General features: G+C 45.8%; 1 long non-coding RNA gene and 1 pseudogene across 1 annotated transcript; one reads left to right on the top strand and one right to left on the bottom strand.

The window, feature by feature from the left end:
* Window positions 1-1,604: 1,604 nt before the first annotated feature.
* Window positions 1,605-14,695, bottom strand: LOC146810710 (uncharacterized). Its single transcript, XR_014965727.1, has 3 exons — window positions 14,650-14,695; window positions 8,521-8,670; window positions 1,605-1,666 (listed from the first exon to the last, which is right to left on the bottom strand). It is a non-coding gene; the product is annotated as an uncharacterized LOC146810710 (long non-coding RNA).
* Window positions 5,459-5,976, top strand: LOC146810711 (ferritin heavy chain B pseudogene; annotated as a pseudogene).
* Window positions 14,696-27,493: the final 12,798 nt, after the last annotated feature.

Below are 27,493 nucleotides of genomic sequence, written 5' to 3'. Positions count from 1 at the left end.
AGTACAGTAAGTAATGGAGAGAACACAAGTTCAAGAAACACTTCGTACGTCCAAAAAAATGAATATTTCTTGATTTAATAACGTTCCGTTGCCCAGCCAACACGTGTTTCGTCTGGGTGTAAACCCACGACTTCTTCAGGGCTACAAGAAACATATAAGGGTACATTATAGAAATAGTCGTAATCTTAACATACAGTGGTCATGTAAACAAAAGGAATACCAGACACCGTGACAATGAGTGATAGAGTACAGTCCAATCAAAATTCCAAGAGCAAAAGATGCTGTGTAAAATAACACAGAAAAAACAAAAAAATTAGAATATTTTATTGACTCACTGTCTACGATACTCCCTGCGACTAGTGTGCCTTGGATTTTAAGAATCTTACTTTTTCTTATGTGACGTTTTCAATCATCATTAGTACATTAACCTGCTAACATGGCTTGTTTATGTTACTCTGTACTACCTACTTAGGTTTTTCTATACAATGTCATGTAATAGAGCTGGTATCTATATATTACGTTTTTCTGTACCATGCTTCTGGTATCACGTCGCAGGTGTTACTTTCCTGTACAGTGCTTGCTTGTTTTTTGTTTTTTCTGTGTTATTTTACACAGCATCTTTTCTCTCACCCTGACAAGGATTGTGGTTGCTGCTTGACCAGGACTCACACCCCAGTCAACCAACAACCCAATTTCTCACAGGACACTTTGTGGATTTCTTAGTTGACAATGGGGCTGCACATTCTACTGTAAGACCCACAGAAGTACCCCAATTATACCTCTTGGGAAAATTAGAAAAAATAGTCAGCATTTCGATTTCTGTCATCACTTATACCATTTCAAAATTTCAAAACCTGTCCCAGTAACTACAGGTCCCATCACAAAGGATGAGTTTTTAATCACTTACACCAGCCCCGTGAATTTGTAGAGAAGGGACTATTGTGTGTATTGTACTCCAGTGGGGTGTGTTTCTACAGACAATGGATCCAGAAACACAGTGTAAATTGATGACTTTAATGATGGTGCAGAGTATGACTAAAATTAAATGAGATATCTGAAGATTTGCACAATACAGATCTGACTGGACTGTGTGCAGTAAAGGGTGTCGAAATACAGGAGAGGGACAGTGCCAAGCCGGTACTACAGTGTGCAAGATTACCACAAATTTCCTTGTGCAACTTGTCACAGAAGACAGAGACAGGAATGGATTTAGTACAGTAGCAGTCCTCAGGAAAGGTTTTCTGATGCCACTGGAGAGATGCGTGCCTTTTGCCAGGTGTTTGTGTCAGGCAGCTGCCTACAGGCTCTGCAGTCACCCAACTGAGTCAGCAGCATTAATGAATGCAGCTTATGGAAGATTCTCTTTTATGTGTCTGACTTACAATACGAACAAATCACGAGTGCCTCATCTCCTAATACTTCGTTTGGATTGACTCCTGCAACATTCTCAATTGCAAACATATCATCATACACAGTTTGAGAACTTTGTGTTTCCTTTTGGATAAATAATTAAACAACCAATCACTAATTAATTTCATGGCCAAGAGTGTACAGTCACAACTGTAATTTATGTGAAAATCTGACAGTTCATCCCATAACAATACCTCAAGACTATGGCTGAGGGTTCTTTTAATCCTGAAAATTCATATTTTCTCTTCAACCTACCCTAAAAGAAAAAAGAGATGGGAGGAAATTACTCCGGAGCCATTCTGCACAGACAAAGCACACAAAAGCAAGGAAAATAATGCCGTCCGGGGCTGGGTGAAATGGTCTCTTTAAAGGGATTGACTGGGTTAAGGACTCTGTCTTTTCACACTAGACAGCAAGGACATGAGCAGGAGCTGCATTTCCAGCCAGTTAGCAGAAATGGTAATAGAGCTTTTTAAACATATATTTCCATTGGGGGCCTTTTGGTAGATGTGGTCAGTGCGAATGGCATGCCAAGACTTGAGCTGAACGATTGCACTGTTGGCTAGCGAAGAGTAGCAGCCATTCTGGAACTCTTACTCTGACCTGGTCAGGAGTGCTGCAATACAGCTCCAGTTCGAACCGGACGTCAGCACCCAGCAAATGTCATGCCTGCTAATGATTGTTGCCTGGGAGTACAGTGGTACAGCTTCAGCCCCAACCTGCCAGCATCCCCCATTCACCATCAACTGTCAGCCTCCACCCCACCAGAGGTGGAACCTTAGTCACTGCCAGGACCACAGCATTCACATAGGACAAGGTAAAAAAGTCTTCTCCACCGCTGATGCTGATTTTTTCCGGAAGATCCAATTGGGGAGCTAACGTCAAAAACACATTTCAATATGGCCAAAATGAACCCTTAGTATCGACTAACCCACTGTTGAAATTCAGCAGCATTTTTTAATGGGAAAGTAGTGAGAATAGGATAGGTTAGGGTTCATGGCTGGTTTTCCATGAGGTTAGAATTAAAAACATTTTTCTTTAGATACTGTAATACAAGTTGTAAGAACTCTTGTTCCTTCTGCTGGAGGGGGCAAATCTTTTACAAGGGTTGGTGAATAGGCATTATTTAATCTTGGGTGAACTCTGGTGCTTTACTCAGTACATTAAGATTCTATCACATCATTTGTGAGAAAACCAGTAGCAATACCACAACAAAATGTATAGTGGGAAATAGTAATTTTGAGATACACTATTGCTGCCATGCTCTGAATTATAAACTCGAGAATGAGCAATCACCCCAGCAATTGGTGTTCTTGTATCTTTTCCAAGTGTTTCACAAGATTTTTGCCAAGGCACATTTCACTAGTCTTACACCAGCAAAGTGTGTACGGGAAAAGGAACTTAAAAGAGTCATATCTCCTCATGTGTGCTGGTAGGAGCACAGCAGTACAGATCCAGCCATTATGTCGTCAACGCCTAACCACCATCATGGTTGCTGTGTACAGGCAGGAACTACAGATATGTAGACTCAGCTCCCATCTCCTGTTGGTCGCAACTTCTCCTGCACCAGAATTGCTTTCTTGAGCCTTATGTGAATGCTAGTCCTTTTAAACATTAGTGTTTGCCTTATTTCAATACCTACCCTTAATGTCACTTTAACCTTTTATTTTAATGGATTTCTATGGTAAGCTAAAATCTTATTAGCATTCCGAGCTATAACTCACTTTAACCTTTGCTTTTTTCAGTGAATATTTACATTTGTTCACCAAAATGTTAATATTTAAAATTAGGGAGCTATTCTGGGACTGAGAAGATGGGTAGGCTGAGTATTTATTAGCAACATTTTATATAGCGCTGGCTAAACCCGGAAATATCATAATGTGAGTTATTAGCGCATAAACACGTCTTATGGGGAGTGAAGAGGTAGAGGGGGAATGGTAAACAGGGGTAAGTAATGCAGGTAGGAAACACAACAGGGAGGTGAGGAAAACAATGTCCGGTGTCCGGCTGGGTAGGTGTCAGCCGAGGGGTGAACCAGAGCCAAACTCCTCTACTGCTGCATAGCACAGCTACACCGGGCATCAGCCATGGTTGCTCGGGCACCTCTGTAAGTAAAGACAGTTATGGTTTCTGCCCAAGGGGCATCGTCAAAGTTCCATCAAGAGCACCGGTCACGGTGTTGCTGGGAAACGACATCCGCCTCATCCTCCAGCTCGCCCAAAGGCCAAGAGCAGAGAGAGGGGAGGTGGAAGGGACAGTTCCAAAGTCCGAAGATCTTCCCCATTCCCAGCAGCAGTGGTGAGTGTGGGGCATTTGAACATGGTCCCAGTGGTTGAGGGACCCTGGGTGCTTTGGAGTGCTCCTCCCCTACATACTCTGGAGCAGTCTCCCTGCATACTCCTGCAGACGTACCTCTCTCGGAAAGCTCCGCTGGGCGTTCTTACTAGCTTCTTTTGTCATTTGTATCCTAGTCCCTGTAGATTTACTCCTACGTTTGGTGTAAATTTCCAGCTTTTTCGGAATGTAGAGAACATTTCCATGAGTAAGCAGATGTGTAAAGGGGATGCAGTACTTATGCAGACATCTCTCTCTTTACCTGTTTCTAGCCCCTTTAAAATTATATTTACCCTCAAATTACTAAAAATCCACACATTTTTAACTCTCTGGTTTCATGTCTACATTCACATCTGTTTGCTCATTTACTTCATCCTTCACTTCAGGAAAGGCTTTCAATCCTGCAGCTTCTATTCCAATAAAATGGCATTCAGGAGTGCATCACTTTTGTCTTGAATACAAGACGTCAGAGCTCTAGTTGTTCAGCAGAACTCTCTGGTGATGCTGAAGCTGATTACTTACTATGGATTTAACTGACAGACTGCTGCAGGTGTTAGAAGTACATGCTTGACTCTGCATGTTAGAATGTTTTGCTGAAATAAACAAGGAAGATATTTGGCAACTCATAAATTATGACCTCATTTTAGCTTTCTAGAGCTCAAATTATAATTTCAAAGACAAAATAATCCCCCTAGTTTTTATGTACTTCAGTATCCTCTATAGGAAATGATTTCGGGTTTACAGCTTTGTTTTAATCAAGATGGTGATCAGATGTGCCACACTTGTCATAAATATTGAATGTCCGCACTCCAGTTGTTCAATTTTACACCTTAGGAACCTGCAGTAGAATACTAGGGAGTTAAGTGACAGACTGCTGCTGGTGTTAACCCCTTCCCTGCTCATGACGGAACCGTTCCGTCATGAGCCACGGTTGCCGTGTGCTCATGACGGAACGGTTCCGTCATGACAATCCTGTCGGCGGCCGCTCCGCCTGCGCGGCGCTGTTTCCCCGCCTGTGCGGGGCGACAACGCAAATGGGCGGAGTCATGACGGAACCGTTCCGTCATGAGCACAGCTCAACTGTGGCTCATGACGGAGCGGCTCCGTCATGAGCACAGGCCCGCCGCGCTGCCCCCCTGCCCCCCCCAGCGCTGCAGCGGAATGTCCGCAGCAGCGAAGGGGTTAAATGTACTTGTTTCACGCTGCATATCAGAATGTTTTACTAGCATGGATGAAAAAGACATTTGAGAACTTATAGAAAATGTGTCCTCATTTTAGCTTTCTGGTTCACTAACCATAATTTATATGGCACACAAATACCCTTATTTTGTTTGTATCTGAAAGAAATGCTTTACGTTTTTACAGCTTTGTTTACATTTAGATGATTTCAGGTGTGCCACAGTTTTGTTATGAATACAGAATCTTAGCAATCTAGAAGTTCATTAGAAAACTATACGAAGGTGTTGTACAACATTGGGAATCAACTGATAGGCTGCTGCTGTTGGAAGTACATGTTCTACTCATTATATCAGACTGTGTTCTTCAATAGCTGAGTAGGAAATTGTGAAATTATGAGACCCAGCTCTGAGTTATATACTTGCTTCAACAGTGTTAGAATGGAACATGGGTCCGAGCCCAGCACAGTCCTGAAAACTGAATCCATCCATTATCATTCTACATCTACCGCCAACAGCCACTCACTATCAGCAACGCCATGGAGTCCCAGGTTCACCAGAACTTCATCCGGGAGTGTGAATCGGCCATCAACCACATGATCAACACCAAGCTGTATGCCTCCTACATCTACCTGTTTATGTCCTACTTCTGCGACCAGGACAACATGGCCATGAGCTACGTGGCCAAGTTCTTCAAGGAGCAGAGTCACGAGGAGCGCAAGTACGCCGAGAAATTCATGAAGTACCAGAACAGGCATGGTGGGCACATGGTGCTGCAGGATATCAAGAAACCAGACCATGACGAGTGGTGCTAAACTTTGGAGGCCATGCAGCTGGAGAAGACCGTCAACTAGGCCCTGCTCGACCTGCACAAGCTGGCAACCGATGAAGTTGACCCCCATTCTGTGACTTCCTGGAGTCTGAGTACTTAGAGAGCAGATGAAGGCCATTAAGAAGCTTGGAGATTGCATCACCCGCCTGAAAGCACCTGGGCATGCCACAGAGTGACATGGGTGAGTACCTGTATGACAAGCACTACCTGGAGGAGAGAAGCTAAGGTCCCCCAGGGGGAACACCAGCCTGCTCCACCCACTCCCTCTGAACCTGCATTTTTCCATTATTTACACTGCTGTGACTCCATCAGAGAATGTGTGGGGTGGGGTTCTTCTCTATATATCCAGTCTACCTACAGTGGCAGCTGTGCTTGCCAGCATGTTTCAGGAAATAATAGTTTTCAGCATCTTCAAAAAAATAAAAGATATTGTGAGTTTATAGAAGATGTGTTCTCATTTTACCTTTTGGAGCACCTTCCACAATCTCTATAACAAAATCATGAGCGAAAATAGTTTTCTTTCAAACACATTTCATCAAATTCTAGCAGTGTCAGCATTTTTCACGGGGTAAAATCACCTCTGAATGCACCACTATTCCTAAAATGAGTATCGTATCACCAATTAATAATTTACATTGTGACTAAAATCTATTATCATCCATTAGATGGGCACAGTCATGTGACCTTCAAAACCTGCCGTTCACTAGAATAGATTTCACTGGGGACCATGATCCTCAGTCCTGTAGAAAGGAGAGGTGGGGAGTTCCTTTATAACGTAGGAAATTGATGTTTGAGTCCTACCACTTTATCTTGGCCTTGCTTGACGGATCGGCACAAAACCTTCCTGGAAGGAGCTATGGTGGTTGAACTATTCTTTGGAAAGTTGAACTTATATTTTGGAAAGTTTTGTGAAGTTTCATCGAATGGTGCCAAAGTTATTAGCCAAACAACATATGCTCTACTCATGGAAACTCTGAACTTTCTCACCGTGTAATATATATTGCTTCACTCGCATGGCAGATGCTAACTGGCTCCAGAACGCCGTCGGTGTCTGGAGAATGGCGGTGCCACTGCACGTGCTTCTTAATCATCAACCTCTCTCACTCCAATACAGGAACGAAAGGCTCTTTCCTTTATTGGAGTGACATGAATTATTTGCACTGGATTAATGAGACTGATGTAACTTCGTGAGGACACAATGACTGGGACATAACAGTGAATACTTTTGTGAGGGTGATTCCCTGCAGACACATAACCCTCTACACATGTAGCTACATGTAGCTTCCCCTGGAATCTGCAACTAGGAGTCCCTTAATATGATTTGCCTACTTGGATTGGCTTTGTAATGTCCTTCGGCAGAGGCTGGTGAGCTGAATGGCAGAGTAGACAAGCGTGTTCCATCACACTTGGATGCTGGATTATTCCACGTTGGGAAGCCAGGAACTGTATCTCTGAATGTCTGTTGAATGAATGGGAGCATATTGACGCAGGTGTGTGCAAGCTCACCTGCAGACTTCACCGTTAGATGTCCTGGAGGTAAACAGGTCCTCGGCTGGTTGCTACCTTAGGGATATATTTGTCACTGTCTCGGAGTACATTGGGCATATCTGTTTAATTTACGTACTGTATTGGTACCATTTCAGGAGTTTTTCGGCATTTGTAGGGACAAGTAAAGATCAAGAGTTCTGTATCTTCATCTTGGATGTTGGGTTACTTGAAAAAATGTTGTGCATGATATGATATGATAGCAGAAATGTTCAATCATTGCTATGTAGAACTCTAGCACAAAATGTAGTTAGGGTGCACTAAAAGCTAAATATAAATTATAAACCTATTTTTTGTAATCCACATTGAGACTGGTGTGACTGAAAATCTGTAGTCTAGTTATAGCACCAATGTCTTCTGGATTCACTCACAGCAGGTGAAGGAACTGCCTGAATATTGGAGTATTTAGTGCGAATGTTTGGCGAAAGGCTCAGTAAACTGGAGTTGTTTCTCAGTGAAGGGAGGAACTCCTCTGGGAAACTCACTGCAGTCCCCCCTCCTACACAGTGATGAAAAGACGAAACTTTCACCCATAATTTGGGACAAGCACACACACACTTCATTTTGAATATGTGGGCTGGAAAGGCGATTCAACATTGTTGCAGTTTATCCTAAATCTGTTGTCACATTTAAATCGTAAATAAGAAAGGGAGAACTCTAAAGTTTAATCGTAATGGTGGACCATGCACCAAATGACGAGATAAACCTGCATCTTACCTACGACAATACAACGCAGCAGCAGCATTCCCACATTTATTTTCTGCCTAAATGTTCAAACGCCACAAACACATGCACTGCAGCAGAGAGCGACATATACAACGCCACACACATGCACTGCAGCAGAGAGTGACATATAAAACGCCACAAACACATGCACTGCAGCAGAGAGTGACATATACGACGCCACAAACACATGCACTGCAGCAGAGAGTGACATATACAACGCCACAAACACATGCACTGCAGCAGAGTGACATATACAACGCCACACACATGCACTGCAGCAGAGAGTGACATATACAACGCCACAAACACATGCACTGCAGCAGAGAGTGACATATACAATGCCACAAACACATGCACTGCAGCAGAGAGTGACATATACAATGCTTAGGCGCATTAACCAACTGAACTGTTGTGTTTTGTATTCATGCAATAAAGATGTTTTGACAGCGAATCCCCACAACTGTGACATCAATACAGTGGAAAGCCAAAGGAACTCACAACTGAGAGGCATCGGTTGACTTCCTGGGCCTCTTCGGACTCCAGTGAATTGAGCAATGGTCGCTGCCAGGACCTCCTGCTCCCTCACTGGCTCTCTACAGACTTGATGGAAGTGAAGGAGACGAGGTTCTTTGCCCGGATTCCATAAACCTGAGGTAACAAAGAGAGAGACGGTGCCACATATTTAATGGAAGCAAGTGCAAGGTGGGTGCTGCAGTACCATCTATGCAAAAACCAAAGGAAATGATGGACGGAGTGTTGAACATTGCAAGCACTCACCCCCAGTCAACTGATCTGGGTTTAATCCATCACCATTCTTTAGCCCACTCTGCCACCCCAGTTCAGACATGGCCATATGCAAATCAGTCTGACCCTGTGCCCTTGCTCACTTTGCCACTGGATTCAAGCAAGCCTGGCTGAAGACGGCTGAAATGCCAGAAACCGGTCCTAGGAAGCTTGTTTCCGGTCCAGGGAAGACATGGCTTGGCAGTTTGGGCTGTACTGTTCCCATGAGGCACAGGGTCAGACTGATTTTCATATGGCCATGTCTGAACTGGGGTGGCAGAGTGGGCTAAAGAATGGTGATGGATTAAACCCAGATCAGTTGACTGGGGGTGAGTGCTTGCAATGTTCAACACTCCGTCCATCATTTCCTTTGGTTTTGCTTTGTTCGCCATAAGTTGGCAGGGTATGCTCAGACGTGAGTCCCTTGCTCACTTTGCCACTGGATTCAAGCAAGCCTGGCTGAAGACGGCTGAAATGCCAGAAACCGGTCCTAGGAAGCTTGTTTCCGGTCCAGGGAAAACATGGCTTGGCAGTTTGGGCTGTACTGTTCCCATGAGGCACAGGGTCAGACTGATTTGCATATGGCCATGTCTGAACTGGGGTGGCAGAGTGGACTAAAGAATGGTGATGGATTAAACCCAGATCAGTTGACTGGGGGTGAGTGCTTGCAATGTTCAACACTCCGTGCATCATTTCCTTTGGTTTTGCTTTGTTCACCATAAGTTGGCAGGGTATGCTCAGACGTGAGTCCCTTGCTCACTTTGCCACTGGATTCAAGCAAGCCTGGCTGAAGACGGCTGAAATGCCAGAAACCGGTCCTAGGAAGCTTGTTTCCGGTCCAGGGAAGACATGGCTTGGCAGTTTGGGCTGTACTGTTCCCATGAGGCACAGGGTCAGACTGATTTGCATATGGCCATGTCTGAACTGGGGTGGCAGAGTGGGCTAAGGAATGGTGATGGATTAAACCCAGATCAGTTGACTGGGGGTGAGTGCTTGCAATGTTCAACACTCCGTCCATCATTTCCTTTGGTTTTGCAGTACCATCTATGCCTGCCATTACATCTCCAACTGCCTTCTTCGATACAGTCATCAAAAGATTAGCCCTGCATCGCCCATGGTACAGGAATCACCAAGACATAAATAAATGGGACCTGCAGAAATGCCCCCATATGGCTACACTTCCTCTGCCTTGGCCATAAAGGTGGCATTAACCCATGTCACTTCCTTTTTTGCTCTGTATGAAAGTCGTATACAGCTTCACTAAGCAAAATAAGAATTGTTTTCATTTTCTTTCTTATTTATAAAATAAAAATACATGTTTTGGTTGCAAATGTTTCACTTGCATGCAGACAAGTCTGCTTTCGCTGCCTGCCTCTGCATACAGAAAGCTTCTACTTGTGCTGCTCCACTTAGCAATTAGCTGTCATATTATTAATCTCGAGCAGCACCATTGCATTAGCTAAGGGTGGTCTCTTTATCTTAATGCATAGTAAATAATGCATGTTGCTTGCAATGACTTACCGTATTCTGAGAAGCCGCACTTATGGTTGTAAAAAGACACTTGATTCTAAGATGGCAATGATTCCATTCCTTACCTCCTTTGGGCAAGACCACGAGTCAGATGGTGGTGATCTCGGGTTCTTTTTAACGTCATCATATCCTAATATAGAGAAATGCTGATCGTGCTTCCTGTTCAGTTTTGAGCTCCATAAAGTCCTGCCACTTTGTGTCATGGAGAAATTGGGGAAGTGTGCTTCCAAAAGGAGGCATATTGGTTCTCAATATTCAGGCTAAGAGGCTCCCTGCCCCACCATTCGAGGCAGCAGCCTGATTTGCCTGCAACTGAGATGCAGCAGGATATGATCAACAAGGCAGCGGAGGCCGCCTTTTATAGCAGAGAGGCTCCCCCTCCCCTGCAAAAAGGCTTGAATTGAGTGTTCTTTAATTCAACATATAGACAGCTCTGAGGAACTCTACTTGATCAGGAAACTACAAACTATACAGAACGCAGCTGCCAGGCTCATCAGAAATGTACCACTCCGTCACCACATATCCCCCCAATTACGCAGCCTGCACTGGCTGCCCGTTAAAAGGAGGATAGAATTCAAGGCACTGACTCTCGCCTACAGAGCAGTCAGAGACACTGGCCCTCAATATCTGATGAAGAGACTCCGAGAATACCATCAGTCGAGGGCCCTGAGTTCCAATCATTAAGAAATCCTAGTCACTCCCCGCTTTGCAAAAGCCAGGCAAGGTGGCCGGTCGTTCCCCGTTAGAAGCGCTTCTCTTTGGAACTCCATGCCTGAGCATATTCGGAAGGCCAGGTCAAAATCTGAATTCAGGACGTTCCTAAAGAATTGGCTCTTTGGCCGCCCTTAGCACTTGGTAACCTGCCCTACCTCTATGCATCCGATGCTAGCGCCGGGACACCTCCGTTGGAGGTAGCTGTGCGCTCTACAAGCTACAATAATAATAATAACAACAAAGGGAGCCAACGTATACTGGCTGCTAAACTATAAGAGCAAATTCAGCATTTAAGAATTAATTTAGGTTTTCCTGGTGCCGCTACTAAAGAGGAGGAAGGCAGTTTATCTCTTAAATACAGAAAGAAGCTGGAATATCCTCCATTGCATAAGGCTGTAAGGAAGTCCTAGATAGGAAATGGAGGAATATAGAAAGAAACCAGTTTTCCAAGATTCCTCTTCAGTGGCTAGCCCTGGGGTTGTACCACTTAAAGGGCAAGATTGAAATCCTTGGGTTGATGAGCTGAGGTAATGCTCTCAGTCCCCCATTTTAGAAGGTAGAGTACGCTTAAACTCTATGAAGCGCACTGGGAACACTTTAATGCTTGGTGAATTTCTAAAGGTTTCCATGTTCATTCTTGTGATGGTGGGAAAGCACTTTAATATTTGTGGGATGTTTTTCTCTAAGGTTTGTCAGTCTCTACATTATGTAGCCAATAGGCAGCAACTAGAGCAATACAAGGTTCTCCGTTACCCTCTTTTGGATCTCTCGCATCGAGTCTTCTAAAGAGCTTTGTTAAGACCAGGCCCTGGTGTCTTACCATCAGAACTGTAAGGTCTTTCACTGGATCTTATTTTACTAGTTTTTGTCCTACCCCTTCTCCTCCTCACGGGTCTTGTTGGGACAATTTGGATCTGCATAGGGATTTCGCTATCTATTTACACAGAACTTCACATGTTCAGAAAGTTTATTTTCTTTCTTACTTTTGGTTTAGCCAACGAGGAACACAGACCGGCTACAGCGACCTCTCTTTAACTTACCAGAAAGCAGGTATTCCCCTTCCTTCTGTTGTTCAGGGTCGCTCTACCAGAAGTGTTGCCACTCATGGGCCGCTGCCATGAGAGCTTCAATCAAAGATATTTGCAAATGTGCAACTTAGTCCTCTCTAAATACTATCCTTACTCAAAGTCAAAGTCTTGCTTGACATGGTTTAAGCTTTATTGCCCAGGAAGAAGTGGGCCATACGGAGAACGACCTTTACAACGCGGTCGTTACACCGCGGTATGTTTACATTGCGGTAATTACAACGCAAGACGTTATAACGACTTGTGCTGGATGGCGTTATAAACTAAGGAATAGTTTGATTCACTATCCCAACACCTTCCCTACTGTTACGTAGGCTGGAGTTGGAATAGTAAATCATTCTATTCCTAAGTCCAGCGCCCTCCAGCGCAATTCGTTGTAACAACTTGTGTTGTAACGGACGCAATGTAAAATACCGCGTTGTGAATGTATGCGATGTAACGTCATACATTCGGGCCATACTGGTGGTGTTTACCCAGTTCACTTTGATTTATATCCGGGTGAAGTTTGTAACATGGTCAATGCAGAGCTTATTTTGTGAGGACTGTAATGAGGAAGACTAAGACTTGGAGTAACAGATGAAGAATACCACGACATAATCTGAACATTCGTTCCTTCCGCAGGTCTGAACAGCTCCAAGGGAAGCAGGAAGACATGCTCACCTCGTATTGGAGGGTGTGCCCGGGTTTACTACTCCCCCGCTATATCATTGCAAACAATTCTTGCCTTACAGAAGGGTGGGGAACGAGAGCGCATTCATACTTTTCTTTGTAGGAGACACGTGTTAAGGTGACAAAATGGATGGGGTATAACAGTATAGCTATATGTTTTTGTGACCTCTCTACAGGCAGCATTACATATATTACTACATACAGTGGACTTTGGAGCAGTCCTTAGCACATGATTGGCTGGTTTTCTTCTCTCTCAGCCCCTGCTCTTTGTTGGATGGCTTTAATTCATATTCTTGTGTTTGTCCTGCCTCTAAGGGATTTCTTCTTTACCCTCACTTTTGATTGGCTGTGTTGTATCCATTCACTGCTGACATCACAGAATTATGCAACTTTTTTTTTACTTCTCATTTAGCCCCCCCCCCCAGGCTGCCCAAAAAAGGAGCCCACACCTGGAACTCGGATACCGGCCCCATGGCCATTGCCCGAGTGCTTGCCTTACCAATCCGACCCTGGCATGCGCTATCCTTGCTGCGGACTCTGCATATACTGCGCTCTTCCCCTTGCCCTCCCAATGCTTCCCAGCCCGTATCTCTCCTACCACCCTCCGCACCAGGTGTTCTCTCCAATCCCCTCCCACCATTTCCCTCCTGCTCCATGATGGCTGCCACAATTGACTATGACAATACCTGATATTTGTAAAATACACTTGGAAATTGAGGTGTAAAATGCGTAATTCGGTGCATGCTCGCTGAATGCCACTTGTATCGGAATTTACCAGGCTTTCTTCCCTAAACTTTACCCAGGCAAAATTGCAAGGGGTACAGCGAAACTCAGAATTGTTTAATAGGTGGTAACAGACGTTACCAAAAATATTATAATGTTAATACTGTACTCCTGATCTAGGATTAGATATTAATCTAATCTATATTTAAGGGGGAGTGTTCCATAGAGGCAGCTGGAAATGGTTATAGAAGCCAAGAATATTTTTGTTTTCGGACAAGGTTTTGAAGGAACGCATGGTGTGCTGCTATAGCCATCCCAGCCTCCTTTTCATAAACTCAAATCCCATCACAGCCCATCTGAACTTGCTAAAATTGTAGGCCTTCCTTCTACGTGACTTCTCCAAAAGAACTGCCCCAAGCGAACAGTGAACTACCCACTTGAGTCAGATTCCCCAGCTCGCGCATCCTCCACACCCGCCGACCGTGACTAATTATAACCAGACTGGTTCCGCACGAAACTGGCAAACCCGCCGCTGTCCATCTGTGAAGTCTCCCCACTCCCCCGCCCTCAAAATAATCCCAGATTAGAGCACCCGGTTTATCGTTAAAATACCCTTGCATACCGCATCATTGACCTTCCTGGTTACGTATTGCATGACGATAGACACGGAACAAATAAGAAAATAATTCTCCCTCCTGTTCTTTTGAGTTTATTTTAACACGAGAAAGGGTAAATGATTACCTCGAGTGGAATTTGACCACCTTTGAAGTCAAATATCTAGAATTAAAAATTAACATTTCATACTCCATACGAGAAAAAGAGCGAGTGATGTACGGTTTTACTGAACTATCCGATCTCACCATTTGCGATAAGATCGGATTTATATTTTGTGAATAGTTTTTACGAACCCGGTGCTTTCCTCAGCAGCAACTTTATATATTGATTACAATCCGACAAAATGTTTATTAGCATTTTGCAGGGCGTCAGTCCCTCAGTTTCGATCTCTCGGAGAAACCTCCCCTTCACCTTCAGGCTGTGCTGCTCCGCTCTTACCGCATGCCTACCATACGATCCATGCAGCAGGCAATGAGTAAACACGCTTACAGCCCCACAGAACCCTTACCGTGAGTCGGGTCATGTAGTTCTTTAATGTAGAACTGCCATCTTCCTTCAGGGTGAAATGAAAAGCATTCGTCCCTCTGACACCTTGTGAGCTGGGAAATGCGTGTTTGCTTTAACCGCGTGGTAATGTTGCCACCTTGTGTCTCATTTGAGTAGTGCAGGTGCTCCGACCCGGGGGTAGGTAATCTTTCGGAGGGAAGGAGAACAAACGAAATTCCCACACTCGAAAATGAAGGCATCTGTAATTTTGCCTGCACCGGACCGCGGAGGAGATATTAAATGTGTGGCGGGGGGGGGGGGGGGGGGGGGGGGGGGGTAGCCTTAGGAAAAGCAGAGCCAAGGGTCAGGCTTAGATCTAAAAGTTAAAGCACGAGCCAGAAAAATACCTAAGACGGGCATGAATGCAAAGAAAACATATGATAACTTTAAAATGGAAAAACATTTGTAAAACATTTTTCAGTGTCCTAATTAACTGCAAGACGCTGCCACAATTTACCCAAAACATATAAGTGAGGCTTTCGTAGAGACCGGAACGTGTACTGAATTACTTCAGTGTGCTCCCATACTGGACCGTTAAACAAAAATGTTACACAGTAAAGAAGAGGGATAGGTCGTGGGCCGAACTATTTGGTCAATTGAATTGGAGAAGCCTCGTTTTGAGTCTAGGACTACATACTGTGCAATTAAGAGATTGTAAGGTTACAACCTTCTCTACACGTTTAACACCAAAGTCCAGTGCTTTGCACTCAATTATTGAATTAGTGTTATTATGTGGTGTTCATTAAATACCGTATCACGCCTCAAATCAATCTCACACCATATAGACATGTATGTGGGCTTAGTCGTGCACTCTAAAGGTGTGCTTTTGTTGTTTGGAATGTTCCCACAGACACTGATGGTCAAACACAGTGACAGAATATGCCTGTCTGAAATTTTGTTGCACTTCACAAACGTCTCTAAATAGAGCTGTAGCCTCTGTGGTGACCTCTGTGGTGGCACCAAGGCCTCTTCGTTTGTTCTAATTGTTTAATTGCAGGCATTGAGGTGTTGAGACGCTTCTAAAATCATGTTTCTTTCAAATCAACCGAGCCAGCAGTAACTAGCATAAAACTGCATTTTTTGCCTTCCCTTACTTTGCTGTGTTGCCTATTTTGACAGATTGTAAGAGACTCAAGGACAGTAATTAAATAATTAACAATACATAGAAGTTTAACATCTCATCACTCAAGCATCCTAAAATGACATCTGAATCCATGCTGAACAGGCAATGCAGGGTGTGCTGTGGAGCAGGCGCGCAACACCATTGGACTCAAAGGGCTTCAGCCCCCCCTCCCCTCGTCGTGTGTGGCAGCCCGGGATGAGACAGCTTCCCGGGCACACACACAGCCGCACCCGAGCACTTCACAGGTCTTTAAAAGTCCATGTGCATGCTAATGAGGCATTGCTGTTGTTTCACCCCTTCTAAGAGCCCCTGTAGCCCCACTCTGCCTATTGCTTAAAGTTTCAGCCCCCCCCCCCCCCCACGAAATCAGCTCCACTCTGCCTATTGCTTAAAGATTCAGCCCCCCACCCCCCGAATTTTTTTCTTAGCCCCACCCCGCCGAAATTTGGCTCTAGGTGCGCTTCTGCTGTGGAGGCAGGTCAAGCGGGGGAAAGGAGCCTCAATGGCGGCCGGTTTGACTATGGATGAGGTCAAACCAGCAATGACTCTTCTGGAGATGACCGAGTACGCATTGCGTCGATGTAGCGTGAACCCGCGTTGACTGTGGTGCCAGAGGTGGAGTCGAGATTGTAGGTGGCCCTTTATGGGCTCGGATGGTCCAGTCAGTGCCGAGGGTGAACGGACCGGTGTTAACCCAGGTGGAGAACCTCTCCGCAAGGATCCGAAGAGTCGGAGGATGGCCGTGCAGAACTCTTCTATCTGCTTAGGAGTGGCGGACGGCCCCGGAAACTTGAGTTGTGGTGGAACAAACTGCAGAATCACCTCCGAAGTCGAGCGGCTTTGGGAGCATGAGCAATATGTATAGTGCCATCCCCGCGCCTTCTCGGGGAAGCGGGAGTGGCGACAAGGGGCCAAATCCCACGTAGATTTCTCATGTTATTTCTTTGACTTGACACAAAATTTGGATTGAGAGGAAGGCCTCCGCCAACTTTGTATGGGACCAGGACCGAGCTTTCGACTTGCACCAGTATTGCTGTATAGTCTTCCGATGCTTGGCGATGTTGAGTTTTGCCTTCATGTTCATCAACACATAGACATTGCAGGCCTGAGAGTCATGGCTTGATCCCAGGCACCACAGGCAAATTTGGTGAGGATCTGCCACAGGCGTTTGTTTGGGACAGTCCTTATAATGCTTAAAACCTGTTGTTTTGGGACATGTAATGTCCTTTGCACACTACACAACAATTTTTTGAAAGAGGCAACAGTCTCAAAGAGACAAGCGGTAGCTCCGGATTGGGTCTGGTGAAGTAGAAAGAACGGAACTGATGTCAGCATGCTGGAGTGACGCCTATATAAGCCCAGCACGATATTACCAGAGTGCAATGCCATCAGTGCGGAGCTGCACCATGACATCGGCAAGAACAGGTTCTGCGGAAACGTTTCCGGATCCAGTCTGACATCTGGGAAATATTCAAAAGGTGAGGAATCTGCAGCTAGAAGTCTCTATCAGAAAGACAATTACAAAAGAGAGGTTGCCCACTAACATAATTATTGAAGTCCCTGTACCACAACAGGAAAAACATTCAGTCTGTGGCATGCTTCATTATAGAGTATTTGCCTAGAATGTAGATGACTACAGGTGAACTCAACTTCTCTCGTGAATAGAGTTCTTGATACTTTGTTCGTATGGGATCTTCAAAAATGGTTAAGGATGCATAAATGCAATCCCTTATTAACTCTATTTATTCTAGGGGTCCATTGGCAAATTTAGAAATCAATTACAGATGTCACTGTGGTGTTTTTGTACTCCTACATCAATAAATATGATCTACATGTTTTAGCTGGCATATATCTGCCCACTGGGTCACTAGGCTTCATTCAGAACCAGCGAGATCACTATATATTTAAATGAGTGGTATCCTAATCACGGTTTGCGGCAATTTTGTACAGATTGTGAACTAGTACTCATTTTTGCACCACAATCATTCCATACAGACAGTACTGGTACTGCCACGCCGGTATTAAGGGTTATGGTTAAGATTACCTTACAGGGGACTAGATAGGTGGATGGACCTTTAATTCGTACATTAGTCAAAGATCCCGCTCGGCGTTTTACCTACATACTTCAAGAGCCCCTGAACATGGTGCTATGGATTACCCACCATGAAGGAGAGCCATGAATTTTAGCAAGAGTGCAGCACAAAGCTTTACCACCAGCTTGTCCAAGATAAAGGAGGTGTACGGTAGTTACACTAAAAGTTCCTGTAGTTCACTCATGCGACGAGCTGATGCAATCAGAATGAGGAAGACAGTCTTCAAAGTCAGGAGATGCAGTGAGCAACTATGTAATGGCTCAAATGGCATACACATGAGAAACGTCAAGACCAAGTTAAGGTCCCACTGTCAAACCTTTAATAAATCATATTACAATGGGAGATTTAAACAAGGACGGTTGATCAGGTAAATGTAGAAGGGCCAGCAAATAAATGTAATAGTGTGCACGACAAGGCCTTGCTGGGCCAAATATGAAACAAACAAATGGATGTCTGACAGCTTTGCTTGTAAGGAATTAGTCCTCCATGCACCACACCAGGTACCAAATTTTCTCAGTGCCTGCATAAATAAATCTTCGGGGAAGTGTGTGTGGTGGTAAGGATAACATCCACCACATCAGGCGGCAAATCAAATGCTGTCAATAACAGCTGTTCAATTTCAACGAATGTAGGTGCAGATTACAGATCCAGATGGATGACCCTGCCCTGTTGCTGTGACGGAACATCCTCACAAAGTGCTAGCATGATCGAGGGCAGATGCCTGAAAGCTCCAGGTACCAGAATCTCCTGGCTCAATCAGAGCAATTAGGATAACTTGGGTTGGGTCGTTCTTGATCTTTTTCAGAACTTGGGGCAGGAGAGGGCGGTGTGGAACACCGTACAGGATTCCTTTGTTCCATTTTTGCTAGAGTGCTTTCCTAACAAGTGTTCTTGCTGAAACTCCATAACACAAACCATGTGATATTGCATACTTTCAAAAGTGGCCCAAACATCTAACCACTGTGATGCTGTGCGCCACCTCAGGATTCAGATACCACTCATGATCTGCCAGACATCTCTTGCTCAGCTGCCCCACTCTGACTTTCAAGAACCCTGCCAGGTGGTTTGGTTTGCAAACAGGGTAATGCCTTGGCACTCCAAATAATCAACCCTAGAAGCTCAGAGCTTCCTGGCACAGGTCCTAAGAACCCAATCTGCCATGCTAATTATAATACAACATAGTGGTTCTGTTGTCAGTGATAACCTGTACCAGCTTCCCCTTTGTGGGCAGCAGGAAAGCCTTCACAACCAAATGAATATACAGCAGGTTTAACAGACTGATATGAAGCTGCGTTTCAATCGGAGACCATAGTCCTCTGATTTATACCTCCCTCAGATGACCTTGCCAGCCCAGCAGCTACACATTTCTCAACACGATCAGCTCTGGGTTGGGAAATAAATGGGGCCTGCAGCTGGACCACTTGTGTTTGAGCAGCCACCACTGCAGATAAAAAAACATCTTCTACAAGGTTTGAAAGACATCTGTTGGATTTTCTTGATGCTGAGCCCATTGGAACTTCAGATTCCTTTGCAGAGCCTGCATGTGTCCCCTAGCTTAGCTGAAAAGAATGATGCAGAAGGCTAAGAGGCCAAAAAGCCTCAGAGCTAGTCTCACTATGATCCAGGACTAAGGCTGGAACAAAGACTGAATAACCTGGACTCATTGATGCAGAGCCAAGATCCTGAACTGAATTGTGTCCAAGATTGCACCAATGATTAGAAACCTCTGTGACGGAATCAAGAGCGACTTCGGAATGTTAATAGTGAATCCCATTGATATCAGGAAGTCCACCATTGTCTGGTGGTGGTCTACGATCAACATTTATCCCCAACCTCCAGAGGTAGGCAGGGACCACCCCCATCACTTTTGTGAACACAAGGGGTGCTGGTGAGGTAGCAGTTGCGCACAGCAAAATGAAAATGCTCATGGCCCACCTTGAACCACAGATAACGTATGTGTGACTGCAGGCCAGATATATGAAAATACAAGTTCTGTAGGTCCAAGTACATCATCCTGTCTCCAGGCTTCAGAGAAGACAGGATCTGGGTCAGGGTGAGGTTTTGTAATTTGCACTTCCATTTCCATAGGAAGGCATATGGAGGGCAGAGGGACAGAAGAGGTCAGAGGACCCTGTCCTTCTTAAAGTGGAAAGAGCAAGACAATTTCAGAGTCTAGTACCCTCTAATTAGCATCCTTGAAAAGAAATGCTCCTACCTCTTGCAGAACAATGGACAGGTACTTGTCGGTAATTGATTCTGATGTTGGGGGAAGGGGGAGTAAATGAAAGGTTAAAAAGAAAAAATAGTGCATATCCATGTTGAATCATTTGTAGGACCCATCAGTCACATGGATCGCTACTGTGAAAGGAAATGATGGATCCTGTACCCACTGGATGAGCAATGACAACTAAGAGCAAAATAAAGTGGTTTGGTGGGTGCTGCAGGAGGGGAAGAGGAACGGGAGGACTGATGACCCTGCTGTCCCATGCATTGCCTGCCAGACCGCGTCCATGACTCTAAAGGACTCTGATGACTGCTATACTTTTTTGGGGAGACTGAATTTGCCTATACTATAGCCTTCTGGAACAGCCTCTGAGCTTTTTGAATCTATGTGGCAAATGCTTGGCAGGGGTTAATAGACCCTAGGAATGTGTAAAAGTTCTACTCTCATTAATGCGCTTTAACACAGACTCTGCCTTCTCACTGAAAAGGTGTGACTCATCTAAGGCCATAACTATGAGGGAGGCCTGTACATCATCGTAAAATCCTGTGGAATGTATCCATGCCTGTCCAAGTACAACACTAGTGCTAACTGCCCTCCTAGGTAATCTGTAGCATCTAACCCTGCACAGATAACATATTTGGCCGTGTCCTGTCCATCAAGAATTGTCTGGGCCAAACATCTCACTGACCATATCCCACAGGAAATGTGTATTGCAAACCAGTCGACAGACAGCATTTACTGACCACAATGCTTGACTAGTGGAGGAAAACACATGCTTGCAAAATGCCTCAATTCTCTTGTATTCCCTATCAGAAGTTAAATTGAGAGTGAGGCTCCTGATCTCGGCCGGTAGGTGCAGAAAGTAAAGAAAAGATGTCAGCGCATTGGGTTGACGCTTATTTGTGGTTACGCTCGTTCACTTCAGAGGTGGTATAGGGCCCAATGCAGAAGCACAGACCACCACCTAGTGGAGCACTGCTGAAGAAAAGTTCCTTGATCCAGTGCACCTGGGAACTTCTAAGGAGAAGAATCTCCAGTTAGAAGTATCCATCAGAAAGGTTTGACCACGGTCTAGTATTGTATGATTGTGCAAGAGTGCTATGTGATTTTCGCCCAGAACTGTATAATATTAGTTCACCAGCAAGACTGTAACCCACATTGCATGATCTTTGGCCAATAAGGTGTGGTCTTGGCCAAACACTGTGTGATTTTAAGCCAGCATTGGATGCTTTTGAGCCACGGCATCAACTTTAGGTCAGCACTCTGTGATATAAGAACACAGTTGTGGTATCTTGTGCTTGTAATGTGGGATCTTGGCCCAGCATTTTCTGATCCTGGCCCAAGGATATTTTCCCCATAGAACACACAGACTAAGAAAACATCAGGGTGAGCAGATGAAGGGCAGCACAGAATCCCAGAGACATGTAGGTAACAACTCACAATGTAAGCAAACTTTTAACTTAAAAGTATGATATGTTAACTTTATTCCTCTTAAGATTGCCTCCATTCTGAGGAAAATTGAGAGGATTCTTTTTACATATTCCCAATAGTGTGACATGCATTTAATGGAGTCTGCAGTGTGAGAGGTCATGGTGCTCGTCCCCATCCATAATCCTGTGGAAAGTGAAGGAGGGTGCAGCTCTGTACAACATATTCCACACTCACACTTCTCTTTTGAACCAAGTGTGAACTAGAGGCACCATCTCCCCCTTCATCTGGGGCCTTTCATTTAATCCACAATATATTGACTGTGTTGTGCCACTCTCTCTCTCCCCACTCACTCACACACATACATACATACATACGTATGTATGTACACTTCCACTCCACTGTCTGCCTTTCGATCAGCCTCTATGTATATCCATTGTTTATTCCAACTATTTTCTTTCCCTATACCCTTAACGCTTTTCCTTTTTCTATCATTCTACATTCCAGTTCCTTTTTCTGTGCTCTTGTTCTCCCTCTTGTTCTATCTTTCGTCAAGATCTGAGGCACTCACCTGATGCTTGATCCAGTGGGAGAGAGAAGTCCAGAAGTCTCTGAAGCTAGTAAACAATTCCACTCTAGACACTTTCACCAATCACTGAGTACCAGTGACGGATGAGATATGCCCTTGAGGGGGAAGGGGTTGGGGAAGAAAAGAGAAGGAAATACTTGTGGCCTCTAGGTGATTCACTCTCACTACTGTATTGCAAACTGCTTCATGTTGCTTCTTTGCTAGTGGATCTAAGGAGTCTTGGTAAAATGTGCTAAGGAATTACATTTTAGCAGTTAGTGTTATCTCAACTCAGTTACCCATGCAGTCTTTGACAGCGTACTATATTCCTATGATTACCTTAATATAACCACTTTTCCACATGTGTGTGCTAGAGGTGGTCTCAGAGTCTCTCTGTTGTTGGTTCTGCAAGGTTAATACTAGAACAACATGTATAACATTAACTTTTATCAATCATTGTCTAGGTTTACCAAGCATCTTGAAAATGTAACTGATTTACAAACCTTACCAACCTACCTTTACTAGCTTTTGAGCTGGGACAGTGCCAACCTTGATCTTCTTAATGTGGTTCTCTCACTAAACTGAACCTCTTAAATGATCAGGAGTACATAGCATTACAAGTCAATTAAAAATCAGCATTGTATAATAGCACATAAAAAAACTTGTCTTTGCAATATGCAATAACAAGTATTGAATCCATAAACAATTTCTCTTCGAATCGTGTTCTGCTCGGTGAATACACTGTGTGTTACCGCTCTGAGTTCTTTCACCAATATTTTCTCTGCTTCTTCTTTTTGGGTTCACAGAGTCGAAGAGTCCAAAAAACTGCAGTGGGACTGTACAGGATCGTAGAAGAGTTGGAGCTCCACCACAAGGTTGTTTGAGTTAACAATGCCCGAATAACAAGCCCAGGACCATACTGGGCATGGTTTACATAAGAGCGCACACAAGATGGTGGCTGTTCTTGCAAATAATACGTTATTTACCTTCAGTAACAATGTATCGGTAAGAGACATACATTAGTTGTAGATTCCTTACCTTAGAATTACCCCCAGGCATCAGACTGGATCCGGAGAAATTTCTTCATTGCAGTGCCCCTGCATGTCGGTAGGTGGCGTCGGTCGACTTTGCCTTAGTTGTCGGCGTCGTGGTTGCTGGAATGACGTCGCGGTATCTACTTAGATGATGCCCCTGCACGCTGACATCAGTTCTGACACAACTTTTCATGCCTGAAGCTCAGAGCCCTGTAAGACACTGACCACTGGTGCACAAAACTAGGGCCCTGTAAGGGAGTCCCTATGCCTAGAAGTCAGTTCGCAGAACGGGGAGGATGGGTGGGGCGGTAAGGAATCTATAACTAATGTATGTCTCTTCCAGATACATCGTTATCAAAGGTAAGTATCATGTTCATCTGAAAGGGACCATTAGTTATATATTCCTTACCTTATAATAGATAACCCAGCAATAACAACCCCGGAGGTGGGGCTGCAAACTAAGTTCACACCAGGAAGTCCTGGAGAACAGAACAGCCAAAAAAGCAGTCTTTCCTAACTTGGCTGTACAGGCAGTAATGCTTAGTAAACGTGTGCAGGGATGCCCACGTGGCTGCCTGGCAGATGTCAACCTGCGGAACTCCGCGTCCCAAAGCAGTACTGGCTGCCGTCGCCCTGGCAGAGTGGGCGCGCAGTCCTGCTGGAGGTTTCTTTTTAGCCAAAGAATAACAGATCATATTGCATAGGACGACCCATTGAGAGATGATACAATTGTGCACCGCCCGACCTTTCTTGCGTCCACATAACCCACGAAGAGTTGATCGTCCACCCGGAAGTCTTTATTGCGGTCAAGGTAGACAGACAGAGCACGTTTTGGATCCAGATAGTGGAGTCTCTCCTCCTCTTCGGAAGGGAGCGGAGGTGGGAAGAAGGTGGGCAATGTGATGGTCTGACCTATGTGGAAAGAGGTAACCACTTTAGGCAGAAAAGAGGGTTCTAGTACGAAGGACTACTTTGTCCAGATGGACAGCAAGAAAGGGAGGACTGGAAGATAAGGCTTGAAGTTCACTCACCCTGTGAGCAGAGGTGATGGCAAGCAAGAAAGCAGTCTTCAAAGTAAGGAGACAAAGAGGACAATTATGTAGTGGCTCAAAGGGAGCACACATAAGATAAGTGAGGACAAGATTCAAGCCCCACTGGGGCATTACGGAAGGAGGAGGAAAGAGATGAGTAAAGCCCTTCAGAAATCTATTAACAATAGGGGACTTGTAAAGAGAAGGTTGATCAGGAAGGCGAATAAAGGCCGAAAGATAGCCTTTCAGAGTGCCCAGAGCAGAGCCCTGCTGGGCCAAAGAAAGAATGAGAAGGAGGACCTCTGAAAGAGGGGCAGAAAGGGGTACCACAGCCTTTGCTGTGCAGCATGCCACACCTTTTTTTCATCTACAGGCGTATACCGTTTTAGCAGAGGGACACCTGACTGCCAAAATGACATTACAGACTTTGGGAGGAAGGTCGAAAGCTGTCAACTGTCGCCACTCAATCTCCACACAAGGAGGTGGAGACTGGACGGGTTCGAGTGGAGGACTGTCCCCTGCTGCTGCGACAAAAGATCCTCCCGAAGAGGCAGTCTGATCGGAGGATCGATGGCCATGCTCAAGAGCTCAGGGTACCAGACTTTTTGTGCATAGTCCAGAGCCACAAGAATTACTTTGGCCCGGTCGGGCTTGAGCTTCTTCAGCACTCTGGGTAGAAGTGGTACAGGGGGAAAGGTGTACAGGAGGCCGCAATTCCACTCCAGACGAAAGGCGGCGTAGAGCGAGTGCCACCTTGGAAACTCCAACATGCAGAACTGCAGACATTGCGCATTCTCTTCGGGGGTGAAAAGATCTAACGAAGGTTATACCCACTGCTGAAAGAGACCTTGCGCCACCTTCGAGTGAAGACGCCATTTGTGATCCATCATGTACCGACGGCTGAGTTTGTCCGCCCTGGCATTCAGGGAACCTGCCAGGTGTTGAACCACAAGGGATATGCCCTGATGTTCCAGCCATGTCTAAAGGTGAAATGCCTCTCGACATAGGGTCCACAACCCCACCCGCCCTGTTTGTTGCAGTACCACATGGCAGTGGTGTTGTCCGTGAACACCTGCACTACTCCTTTGACAGAGGGAAGGAATGCCTTCAGTGCAAGACGAATCTCCCGGAGCTCCAGAAGGTTGATGTGAAGCCCGGACTCCGCTGGAGACCAGAGGCCTCTGATCTCTGCCTCCCCCATGTGGCTGCCCCATCCCAGAAGTGATGCATCTGTCACTACAGTGAACTTTGGTTGGGGAAGGGTTAGGGATCTGCTGCTGACCCAATCCTGGTTTGTGAGCCACCACTGCAACTGACTTGCAGTCCCCCCCGAGATCTGGACGACATCGGAAAGATCCCCCTGATGCTGCGCCCACTGGAACTTCAGGTCCCACTGCAGAGCCCGCATATGCCATCTGGCATGATCCACCAGCAGGATGCAGGAGGCCATGAGGCCCAGCAGCCTCAGGGTCATTTTCACCAAAATTCGGGATAGAGGCTGAAACATCGGTATCATAGCCCGAATTTCCCGGACTCGCTGCTCGGAGGATATACCCAAAACTGCGCTGTGGCCCGAACCGGTCCAATGAAAAGATGTTTATGGGAGGGAATTAGGTGAGACTTTGGCACGTTGATAGTGAACCCCAGCGAATGCAGGAGGTCCGCCGTAGTCTGGAGGTGGGAGACGACAGCATGGGGTGAGCCCGCCTTCAACAGACAGCCGTCGAGATAGGGGAAGACTGGAACCCCTGATCTGCACAGATGAGCTGCGACCATCGCCATCACTTTCATGAACACCCAAGGCGTGCTGGTAAGGCCAAAGGGGAGCACAGTGAATTGAAAATGCTCATGGCCTACCGTGAACATTAGATAATGCCGCTGGGCAGGCAGGACGGGGATGTGAAAGTAAGTGTTCTGGAAGTCCAACACTACCATCCAGTCTCCATGGTCAAGGGCAGACAAGACCTGAGCCAAAGTTAACATCTTGAACTTTTGATTCCGGAGGAAGAGGTTGACGTCCTGAGGTCTAAGATAGAATGCAGGCCTTTGTCCTTCTTGGGTACCAGGAAGTAGTCGAGTAGTAACCACGACCTACTTATGGCACAGGGATGCGTGTGATAGCTCCCTTGGCCAGGAGAGCCGTAACTTCCTGGCGGAGAAGGGCCAAATGATCTTCCGACATGCGGTGGAGTGTTGGTGGCATGGAGGGATGGGTAGGCTCGAAGGGGAGGGACTAGCCCCTTTGGACTACCTGCAAAACCCACCCGTCTGATGTGATGTTGTGCCAGTGGAGGAGGCGATGTTGGATCCTGCCGTCCAATGGAAACTGGTGGCCCTGAAAAGTTGGACTAGGAAGGCTTGGGGGCTGCTGCAGGTAGGGCATTGGTGGACTTGCCTGCCCGCTGGACCCCAGACCCACGACGTTGGGTCCCATGTCCCTGTCCGTGCAGAGGCTGGGTAGGTTGCGCAGGCCTCTGGGAGAAGTGTGGTGGGGCACCGCTTCCGTAGCCACAAAAGGGGCAAAAGCAAGACTGCATGGGACGAGAGGTGGCAGCGAGGCCCAAGGATCTGACCGTAGCCCTAGAGTCCTTGAAATGCTCAAGCGTGTTGTCCACCTTGTCGCCAAACAGGCGAAAGCCATCAAAGAGCATGTCTAAAGGGGTCAATTGAACATCCCCAGAGAAGCCATTGGACCTCAGCCAGACGTAGTGCCGCAGGGCTAGTGATGTTGAAATCGTTTTACCCAGCGAGTCGGCGTTATGCAGCCCACACCGGATAGTGAACTTTACTGCGTCTCTACCCTCTGCTACAGCGTGGGTGAGTAGGGCCTGGGCCTCCTTCGGGCACTGTGGCAGCACTTGTACAACCATATCCCACACAGAGTGTGTGTAACAGCCCAAGAGACATGCGATGTTCACCAACCGCAGTCCTAAGCTGGCGGAAGAAAACATCTTCTTCTGAAGATGGTCCAGCTTCTTGGATTCCCTATCTGGGGGAACACTAGGGAACGAGCCTTTGGATGTTGAGGCTTGGACCACCAAGCTCTCGGGGTAGGGTGTTGGGAGAGAAAAAGTGGGTTGCCTGGGGCTGGGCGGTGGTGTCGGGCTATCATCTTATACACAGGAGCCCCTGTGCTGGGCTTAGACCAAGTGCCCAGAGGGATGTCAGTGAGGGCCTCATTAAAAGTCAGCAGGGGCTCTGAAGAGGCTGCTGCCGGGTGAAGCACCTCAGTCAGGAGGTTAGTCCTAACTGCTCCGTAGGAAACTCAAGGCACAAGGCCTCAGCCACTCTACGGAACACTACAG

This window comes from Triturus cristatus, chromosome 7 (genome assembly GCF_964204655.1).
Source record: "Triturus cristatus chromosome 7, aTriCri1.1, whole genome shotgun sequence".
Classification (NCBI taxonomy): domain Eukaryota; kingdom Metazoa; phylum Chordata; class Amphibia; order Caudata; family Salamandridae; genus Triturus; species Triturus cristatus.
The sequence above is the reverse complement of the archived record's forward strand: the minus strand, read 5'-3'. Positions and strand labels throughout refer to the sequence as shown.